Source organism: Canis aureus, chromosome 27, assembly GCF_053574225.1.
Source record: "Canis aureus isolate CA01 chromosome 27, VMU_Caureus_v.1.0, whole genome shotgun sequence".
Lineage (NCBI taxonomy): Eukaryota > Metazoa > Chordata > Mammalia > Carnivora > Canidae > Canis > Canis aureus.
Genome location: NC_135637.1, coordinates 28122204 through 28132330, shown reverse-complemented (window position 1 = coordinate 28132330; position 10127 = coordinate 28122204).

The following is a 10127-nucleotide window of genomic DNA, read 5'->3' as shown; positions in this document are numbered from 1 at the left end:
GTTTAGCGCCTGCCTTTGGCTCAGGGCATGATCCTGGAGTCCTGGGATCAAGTCCCATATCGGGCTCCCTGTGTGGAGCCTGCTTCTCCCTCTGCCTGTGTCTCTGCCTTCTCTCTCTCTCTCTCTCTCTCTCTGTGTGTGTGTGTCTCATGAAAAAAATAAAATCTTTTAAAAAAAGTATGTTTCAATTATTAACCTATTTGGAATAAGAGTTTGACTTGTTAATGAGACTACAAGGGAGAGAATATAAATAAGTACATTAACTGTAAAAAAGAGATCTTGCCTTGTATCACATCCTAGCTATGCGTGAGGTTAGGCTGTGAGTCCATTCTCAGCTCTCTCTTTAGCCACTGGCAACTAATGAATGACTGAAAACATGGCTAACACCACAATGACTTGTCCCAGAAAGAAGCATGATTTCTGAGGGTGTTCTTCCTCTGTCCAAAGGAAAAGCCATGCCCAGTGTCCCTTCTTGGCTTTTTCCAATTCTTGGGTTTCTACGACACAGAATTCCGCCCATGTAGTCTTTTACATTTGGAGAGCAGTCTGCCTCACAGCTGTGCTTCTGTTAGGTTTCACAGCTACTTGGGAAGCTACTCTCCTACACATTTTCTTTGTTTAGAAGGGAGAAGCTAATCATCTATTAAGTGTTCTTTCTTTAGCATCTCCCATTAGAATCTTGGGTTGATAGGGCCTCCTGAGAATAAGAGGACTGGTCCACGCAGCTTTAAGAATCCTCTGTGGCGTCCTGCCCTCTTGCAGTGATGGGACCTCATCTCTGCAGTTCCTCTGGGACTTTGCTTGAGAAGTGTTCTAGAAAATTCCTAATTTTTAAGTAACTTCCAAGGTCATAGGTGAGTTATAACACCTCAAACTTTCAATGTCTTCTCCCTTTTCACTGAGGAGTTAGAAGCAATCTAAATAAAAACTTACAAGCCCTTTGCAGTTCCTAGGACAGACCACGCATGCTCCCACCTTATGATACATTCACTTGATTTGCTGCCTCCAGTCCCCAGAATGTTGTCCCACATTTCCACATGTTCTCTTAGATCTTTGCTTCCCCAGATCACCTTTCCTAATGGGGTATGCCCTCCCATTCTACATCACCCTTGTGATACTTTATATTTTACAGCACTTACTACCACTTTGTACATTTTCATCACTGTAATGTAAGGTCCTTGAGGTCAAGGACTTTTATTCCCTCTGGGCTCTCCTGGCTCCTGAAGCACCTAAAACAGTGCCTCATATGTTTGATAGGAGCTGTGTAAACACAGGTGAACAAATGGCTGTTTTCACAGAACTTGTTGCTGCACAGACCTGGTGAAGTCCTCTTAAATTCCCTGACTGAATATGTGAAGGCCCTGATACTCTCTTTTCAATTACTCTTCAAAGGATGTGGCCAGCAGCTGCCCAGCCACAGGAGGAAGAACTAGTCTCTTCTCAGGCCCCTGCTCCACCCAGCTCTGGCTGAAAGTCACACCCACAGCTGACCTCTTCTGATTGGCTGTAGCTCACAGGTGGGAAGGGTCGGTTGAGGAATTACCCAGAACCGAGGCGGCAGGCGGTGGAGTCACATACCTGGGGGGTGGTACATACACCCCAACCTGGAGCCTGCATCTCTGGCCCAAGGACTTAAGTGTGGGGTGCTGGAAGACAGAGACTCCCATGCATAGCAATTTCTGGGGAACTTTTCTCCCTTTTGCGTTTTTAATCTCAGACTCTTGAAGATGGTGAAATGGTCCCTGAAATAGTGCACGCACAGAGGCAAATATCCCAAAGCATTGCAGCAGTTGATGAGTTGGACTGCCTTCCCCTACTGCTGCCTGCCTAAGAGAGGTCTTTGTAAAACACAATTTCGCACTTGTCAGAACCACCTCTTAAAAATCCCTCCATGGCTTTCTCCTTACCCCCAAATAAAGATAGTAACTAACATTCACTGAGCCCTGCCCAAGGCCCCAGCATTTTGGGCATATTACCTCCTTGAATTCTCATAGCATCTTGAAGTAGATCGTTTTATTTATTTATTTTTTTTAAGATTTATTTATTTAAGAGAGCACAAGCAGGGGGCAGAGGGATCTTCATTAAGGATCCCCACTGAGCAGGGAGCCTGATGCAGAACTCAATCCCAGGACCTCAGGATCATGACTTAAGCCAAAGGCAGACACCCAACAGACTGAGCCACCAAGGCATTCCAAAGTAGATCTTTTTTTTTTTTTTTTCAAAGTAGATAATTTTAATCCCCATTTTGTAGATAAGGAACCAGGCTTAAAGCCCAAGTCTACTCCTGACCATGAGACTGTGTTACCAAACCCAACATTTCTGCCCACAGCTTCCTCTCCAGCCTCATTTCCCTCTGAAACACCACCACCCTGAATTTCTTTTTAGTTTCCCAGATCCTCCAAGCTGCCTCTTGCCTTGAAACTTTTGCATTAAAGCTGTGACCTTGGCTGGAAATATTCTTTCTCCCACCCCTTCATTGGAATGCCTCTACTTCTTCAGATGTCTGGGGGCTTTTCCCAGACCCTTCCCACTGTGCCCCTACCACTGCCCTGGTAGGCACCCTCTTAGATGCTTCCTCAGCCCATACACTTGCGCCCCCTCTGAACTGCCTGCTTACTCCCCAGGGTCCCTCTGTCCCTGGGGGGACCTTTAGGAGAGAGAGCTTTAGGAGAGTGAGGTCTCATTTGCTATCCCCAGCTCCTTGCAATATTCCTGGCACACAGGTGCTCAGTCACTATTTATTTTTTTTAGACTTTATTTATTTATTTATTTATTTATTTTTAAATTTTTATTTATTTATGATAGTTAGAGAGAGAGAGAGGCAGAGACACAGGCAGAGAGACGGAGAAGCAGGCTCCATGCACCGGGAGCCCGATGTGGGATTCGATCCCGGGTCTCCAGGATCACGCCCTGGGCCAAAGGCAGGCGCCAAACCGCTGCACCACTCAGGGATCCCTAGACTTTATTTATTCATGAGAGAGACAGAGAGAGAGAGGCAGAGACATAGAGGGAGAGAAGCAGGCTCCATGCAGGGAGCCCGACGTGGGACCCGATCCCAGGACCCCGGGATCACGACCTGAGTCAAAGGTAGATGCTCAACCTTTGAGCCACCCAGGTGTCCCTGGGTCCACAATTTGAAGATCGATTGGTTGTAATGGCCAAAATCATTACCGCTTCTGCCATCTCCTAAGTGGCTTCCATCATTACCAAATCCATTATAGCCATCCCCACTGCCACCATATGCAACCACCACCATGGCTGCCACCAAAGTCCCCTCAACCACTATTCCACTCACTCCATGGGGATCCCTGGGTGGCTCAGCAGTTTGGCACCTGCCTTTGGCTTGGGGTGTGATCCTAGGGTCCTGGGATCAAGTCCTGCATCGGGCTCCCTGCATGGAGCCTGCTTCTCCCTCTGCCTCTCTCTCTCTCTCTCTTTCTCCTCTTTCTCTCTCTCTCTCTCCCCCCTCTCTCTCTCTCACTCTGTGTGTCTCTCATGAATAATAAATAAAATCTTAAAAAAAAAATCTTAAAAAAAAGTTGTCACTCCCATCAAAACCACTTCCATGACCACCACCAAAATTTCTGGAATCACTTCAACTTCTCTGGTTGGACAAAGCAGTAGCCATTTCTTGCTTAGATAGGGCTTTCCTCACTTCACAATTGTGGCCATTCGTAACATGATATTTCTGAATGATAGTTTGGCTAGGCAGTCATAGTCATCAAAGGTCACAAGAGCAAGCCTATCTTCCTGCCTCAGTCAGCCATGATTTCAATGACTTCAATTTTCCCATATTGTTCAAAATAATCTAAGTGATGTTCTTCAGCATCTTACTTTAATGCCACCAACAAAAGTTTATTTTTAAGATTTTATTTATTTATTCATGAGAGACACACAGAGAGAGGCAGAGACATAGGCAGAGAAAGAAGCAGGCTCTCTGCAGGGAGCCTGATGTGGAACTTGATTCTGGGATCCCCGGATCACACCCTGAACTGAAGGCAGCTGCTCAACCACTGAACCACTCATGCAAGATCTTTTTCACAGGTAAGTGGGAACCAGGTTTTTGAGAATCTTCTTTTTGGTCCCGTAACTCTCCAATCCACTCGCCCCTGAAGCACCTCATCTCCAAACACTCTTGGATCTCTCATTACCACACAGTCCGTGATCATTCCCCATTGCTCAGAATGGCTCCTCAGACTCATCAGTTGTTCTAAAGATCCCATGAAGAGCTTTGCAACTGTTCAGAATCTTTGGAGGCTAACAGACACACTGGAGGAGGAGAGACTTGAATGATGCCTGCTTGCCAGCATCTGCAGATTGAAAGGATGTGTATTTTGTTTTTTTTTGTTTTGTTTTTTGTTTTAAAGTAGGCTCCACACCTAGCATGGAGCCCAGTGTGGGGCCTGTTGTGCCCAAGATTGCGAATCCGAGAAACCATCAAGGAGCCAACACCGATGCAAGTATGTGAGGGTTTATTTACAAGCTCGAGCTTGGGTCCACGTATACTCCATACAGCAGAGCAGGGACTTGGACCCCGAAGTGGGTTACAGCTGGGTTTTATATGGGCTGGTCTAGGGGATCTTCAGAAGGGATGGAGGAATTTTTTCCATTCCAATATGGGGGAAAGGGTGAGGGAGTTTCTTAAGATCTGATACGGGATTCTCTGCCGAGGGCATTCTGAGCTTTCCAATATGGGATTCCCTGCCTAGGAATTCGCAGTTTTTCCTGTAAAGTTCAGCTCTTATTCCCAGGGACCTAAGATGGCTGTACTTGTGCTAATGCTAAACTTGAGGTGGAATGACCTTAATTTTTCTCGGCCTCCACAGGGCCCAAACTCACAATCCTGAGACCAAGACTTGAGCTGAGTTCAATGCTAAACCAACTGAGCCACCCAGGCCTCCCTGTATTTTTGTTTTTCAATATATGTGCACCGATCATATATTGAGTATGCATCATTTAGCATCTAGGTCATTTTCAACTGACATTTTATTTTTGAGACCTACTCAGCTTGATATACATAGATATGGGTCATTGCTTTCTTTTTTTAAAAAAAAATTTTATTTATTTATTCGTGAGAGACACAGGGAGAGAGGCAAAGACACAGGCAGAGGGAGAAGCAGGCTCCTCGCAGGGAGCCCTATGTGGGACTCAGTCCTCAGGCCCGGGATCACACCCTGAGCCAAAGGCAGACGCTCAACTGCTGAGCCACCCAGGTGTCCCAGGTCATTGCTTTCCATTGTTGTAGAGTAGACCATCATGGAAGCATAATTGGAGAATTTCTACACCAGTAGTGATTCAGAGAGATGGTGCAGTCTACTGGAGGAGAGCTGGAATGATCTGAGACCTCTGCTTCAGGAAGGCAATGCCAAACTGGGTTCTTTTGGAAAAGGACTTTCCAATTAAAGAGTATGAACATATGCACATCATTAGAACAAAGATGTCAAAGTTTTGATATCTCTTCTTGGCCTTGGAAGAAAAGGAACTTTCAAAATAAGAGACTACATCCTCATTAAGCAAATTGCTCCATTTCTCTGTGATGCTCCAGGTGGGTATGATAAAATAAGTGATACATCTGTCAACTCCAAAACTCAAAAGAAACTTTCCTATAAAGAACTGGCCAGGGCAGCCCCGGTGGCTCAGCGGTTTAGCGTCGCCTACAGCTCAGGGCGTGATCCTGGAGACATGGAATCAAGTCCCACGTCAGGCTCCCTGCATGAAGCCTGCTTCTCCCTCTGCCTGTGTCTCTGCCTCTCTCTCTCTCTCCTCTCTGTGTATTCTCGTGAATAAATAAATAAAATCTTAAAAAAAAAAAAAAAGAACTGCCCATTTTGGATTGTTAATAAGATTTTTAGCAAGATTTAGACTGAAATAAAAAATGAGGAAGGTCAAGTTATACATTTTGAAAGAACTCCTTTGGAAAGAAAAATCATAAAAATAATATATAAAGTTTAATAGAATACATTCTATGTATGAAATCTAAATTAGATGAGCATTCCTAGTTGTATTAGTGAGCTATTCTTGCAATACTGCTGCATAACAAACCACCCTAAATTCAGTGGAGAACAACAGTGAGCATTTACTATCCTTGTGGATCTATATAGGTCACCTGTGGCTTGGCTGATCTAGAGTGGGCTCAGTTCAGTGGCCCTGCTTCGGACTTCAGGTCAGCTGGGCTTGGCTGTAGTTTGGGTACTAATCTGGTCCAAGTGTCTCTCACACTTCTTGCACCAATAGCTCCCCAGAGCAAAAGAACCAAGCCAAACCATACAAGCACATTTAAGGCCTCTGCTCTTCTCATCATTCCATGCTCCAATGACCAAAGCAAGTCAGATGATCAACCTCAAGATCATCAGAGCAGGGGGAAATATTCCACCCATAGTGGGAAGAATCACAAAACCACAAGGGAAAGAGTATGAATGTAATACAGGGAGGTATGAAGAACTGGGATAAATGGGTAATAATTCAACCTACCACAGAATGTAAGAAAACAAAATTGATAACAGTTATGAACAGAAATAGCCAAAAACTTGCTCTACCTGAGAAGTAATCTTATGAACATCAAAAAATCTGATTTGCCAAACAAGTTTTTGCCAGTGTTTTTGGCCCCAGCTTCAAAGTCACAAAAATGAAAATCTCAGCCAGGACCCTTGGAATTTCTTCCTCCCACTGCATTCTGCAAATCATTCAGATGTTAAAGCTCCCGCAACTATGTAACAAAACTTGTGTTTACTGAATGGAGTTAAATGCCTTTGGCATTCCTCACATGCCCTCCACCTTAGCTCTGGATTCAGTTACCAGCAACAGAGTTCTATCTGTTACCCTTCAGAACCCACATTGTCCCAGTATTCTTTGGAAAGCATAGAATTCATAAAAAGTCATCCTGAAAAATTGTTGGACAATCTGGGTGTAATAGCTCAGCCATTTAACTTATTGACCCCATAAACCTTAGAAAGTCATATGACCTCATTAAGATGAAAGACTTGAACAAAAGTGATCTACCCACAGCCACTTTTGCTCCCCTCAATCCAACTCTACACAGCAGCCAGAGTGATATTTTTAAAAACTTCATCAAAGAAAGGGTTTATTCCAGGGGCAGCTGAATGAGGAGACAGAAGGCAGCTCAAATCTGTCCAGAATGAGATATTTTTTTAAAGAAGAAAATCTTTTTTTAGTCTTTATTTTTATTATTTATTTTTTAAGTAATCTCTATGCCCAACATAGAACTCACAATCCTGAGATCAAGGATCAAACTCACAATCCTGAGATCAAGAGACTAAGCCAGCCAGGCGCCCCTGGAATGAGATTTTTTTAAAAATATATTTTATTTAGGGGATCCCTGGGTGGCTCAGCGGTTTGGCGCCTGCCTTTGGCCCAGGGCGCAATCCTGGAGTTTTGGGATCAAGTCCCGCATCGGGCATGGAGCCTGCTTCTCCCTCTGCCTCTCTCTCTCTATGTCTATCATAAATAAATAAATCTTATATATATATATATTTTATTTAAATTCAGTTTGCCAACATATAGTATAACACACAGTGCTCATTTCATCATATGCCTTCCTTAGTGCTCATCACCCCATCCCCAAGAGTTTTGTTAATAAAACTTTTATTTAAAGAATTTATGTATTCATGAGAGATACACGGAGAGAGAGGCAGAGACATGGGCAGAGGGAGAAGAAGGCTCCCTGCAAGAAGCCTGATGTGGGACTCGATCCCAGGACCGCGGGATCACACTCAGCCAAAGGCAGATGCTCAATCACTGAGCCACTCAGGTAACCCAAATAAAACATTTTGATTTCGAGATAATTGTAGATTCACATGCACATTCTGCAAGAAAGAATACAGAGTAAGCCAGTTTTCCCCAATGGTAACATCTTGCAAAACTGCAATATCACAACAGCACTGACATTGATACAGTCAAGCTAATGGTACATTTCTGCTATGCTCTGAATATGGCCTCCCAAATTCATATGTTGAAATACTAACCCCTAAAGATGATGGTATGGGGGGCCTTTGGGGATCTGCTTAAATTATGAGGGTGGAGCCCTCATGAATGGGATTAGTGCCTTATAAAAGAGGCTCCAGAGAGTTCCCTAGCCTCTTCCAACATGTGAGGATGAAGTCTAAAATCCAGAAGATAGGCTTCACTTGACCTTGACCAAACTGGCGTCTTGATCTTGGACTCAACCACTGTCCAGAACTGCAGAAAATAAATTTTTATTGTTTATAAATTAGTCTGTTATAGCAGCCTGAATAGGCAAGACAATTTCCATTAAGATATAGTACATTTCTTTCAGATTGGGTAATTTCTACTTTTGCCTCTCCCCCCTATTCTGTTGCTGAGCCCAGTACACTGAGATTTTTTTTTTTCCTTTGGTTGCTGTTGTTGTTTGCTTTTTTTTTTTTTTTCCTAAATTTCTGTTAGTGGGATCCCTGGGTGGCTCAGCAGTTTAGCGTCTGCCTTTGCCCCGGCGGTGATCCTGGAGTCCCAGGATGGAGTGCCACATCAGGCAACCTGCATGGAGCTTGCTTCTTCCTCTGCCTGTGTCTCTGCCCCCCTCTCTCTCTCTCTGTCTTTCATGAATAAATAAATAAAATATTTTAAAAATAAATAAATTTCTGTTAGTTTATTTTTTAGTTCCAAATTGTTTGGGTCATCTGGATAGCTCAATGGGTTATGTGTCTGCCTTCTGCTCAGGTCATGATCCCAGGGTCCTGGGATCCACCCCATGTCAGGCTCCTCACTCAGCGTGGAATTTCACTTCTCCTCCCCCCCCCCCCCCCCCCCGCGCTATCTCGCTCGCTCGCTCTCTCAAATAAATAAAATCTTAAAAGAAAATTGAATCTCAGGGGATTGCAAATTGGTTCTTAGATCCTAGGCTAACTCTGCCCCCAAGTGGTAGTAGGGAAATTTCGGAAGAAATGAACGCCGGGTAGCTGTTGAATGCTTCACACCTACCAGGTGCTTTGAAATTGTCCTGTGTCATTTCATCCTCCAATCCCATGCACTTAGTGATATCCAATGTCCAGATAAGTCACGGAGACTCAAGGTGCTTAAGGCATTTAACCAGGGCCAAAAAACTAGTTGGACAGTTGGTTTCCAGCAGTGGCCCAGCAGTATGGAGAACCCTGTTTATCTGGATTTCCCATTGTTGAGATGGGCATCTCAGGCAATGAGAATTACAGTAATGCTCCAGGTTTTACAGTTGGGAGACAGAACAGAACTTTTGGAGAGTTTTACTTGGTCAGCATCTTTCATGCTGTCTGCATTTATTTAGAGGCAGACACTGTACTGGGGATTGTCTCTAAATGCAACTTAAGTAAATGTGAATCTTCTAAGGAGGCTGCATTTTTTCTTTCTTTCTTTCTTTCTTTCTTTCTTTCTTTCTTTCTTTCTTTCTTTCTTTCTTTCTTTCTTTCTTTCTTTCTTTCTTTCTTTCTTTCTTTCTTTCTTCTTTCTTCCTTCCTTCCTTCCTTCCTTCCTTCCTTCCTTCCTTCCTTCCTTTCTTTCTTTCTTTCTTTCTTTCTTCTCTTTCTTTCTTTTTAAAAATTTTATTTGGGATGCCTGGGTGGCTCAGCGTTTGAGCATCTGCCTTTGGCTCAGGGCGTGATCCCATTTCGGGGATCGAGTCCCGCATCGGGCTCCCTGTGAGGAACCTGCTTCTCCCTCTACCTGTGTCTCTGCCTCTCTCTGTGTCTCTCATGAATAAATAAATAAAATCTTTTTTAAAAATAAAAATTTTATTTATTGGGACGCTTGGGTGGCTCAATGGTTGAGCATCTGCCTTCAGCTTGGGTTGTGGTCCTGGGGTCCTGGGATCGAGTCCCACATCAGGCTCCCTGCAAGAGACCTGCTTCTCCCTCTGCCTGTGTCTCTGCCTCTTTTATTTATTCATGAGAGACATGAGGAGAGGTTTTCATGGAGCAAATTTCTTTAGCCAAGCTTAGTTTAGTAATTTTTGTCTTTGATTTTGGCTTTCCCAGATTTTTTTCATTTTGTTGATTAAATTATAATTTAACCACTGAAGAATTACATTTATCATTTGATGAGTTTCAACAAATGTATACACGTATCCAGCCACCACTCAGATATTTCTATCACCCCAGAAAGTTCCTTCATTCATCCTTCCA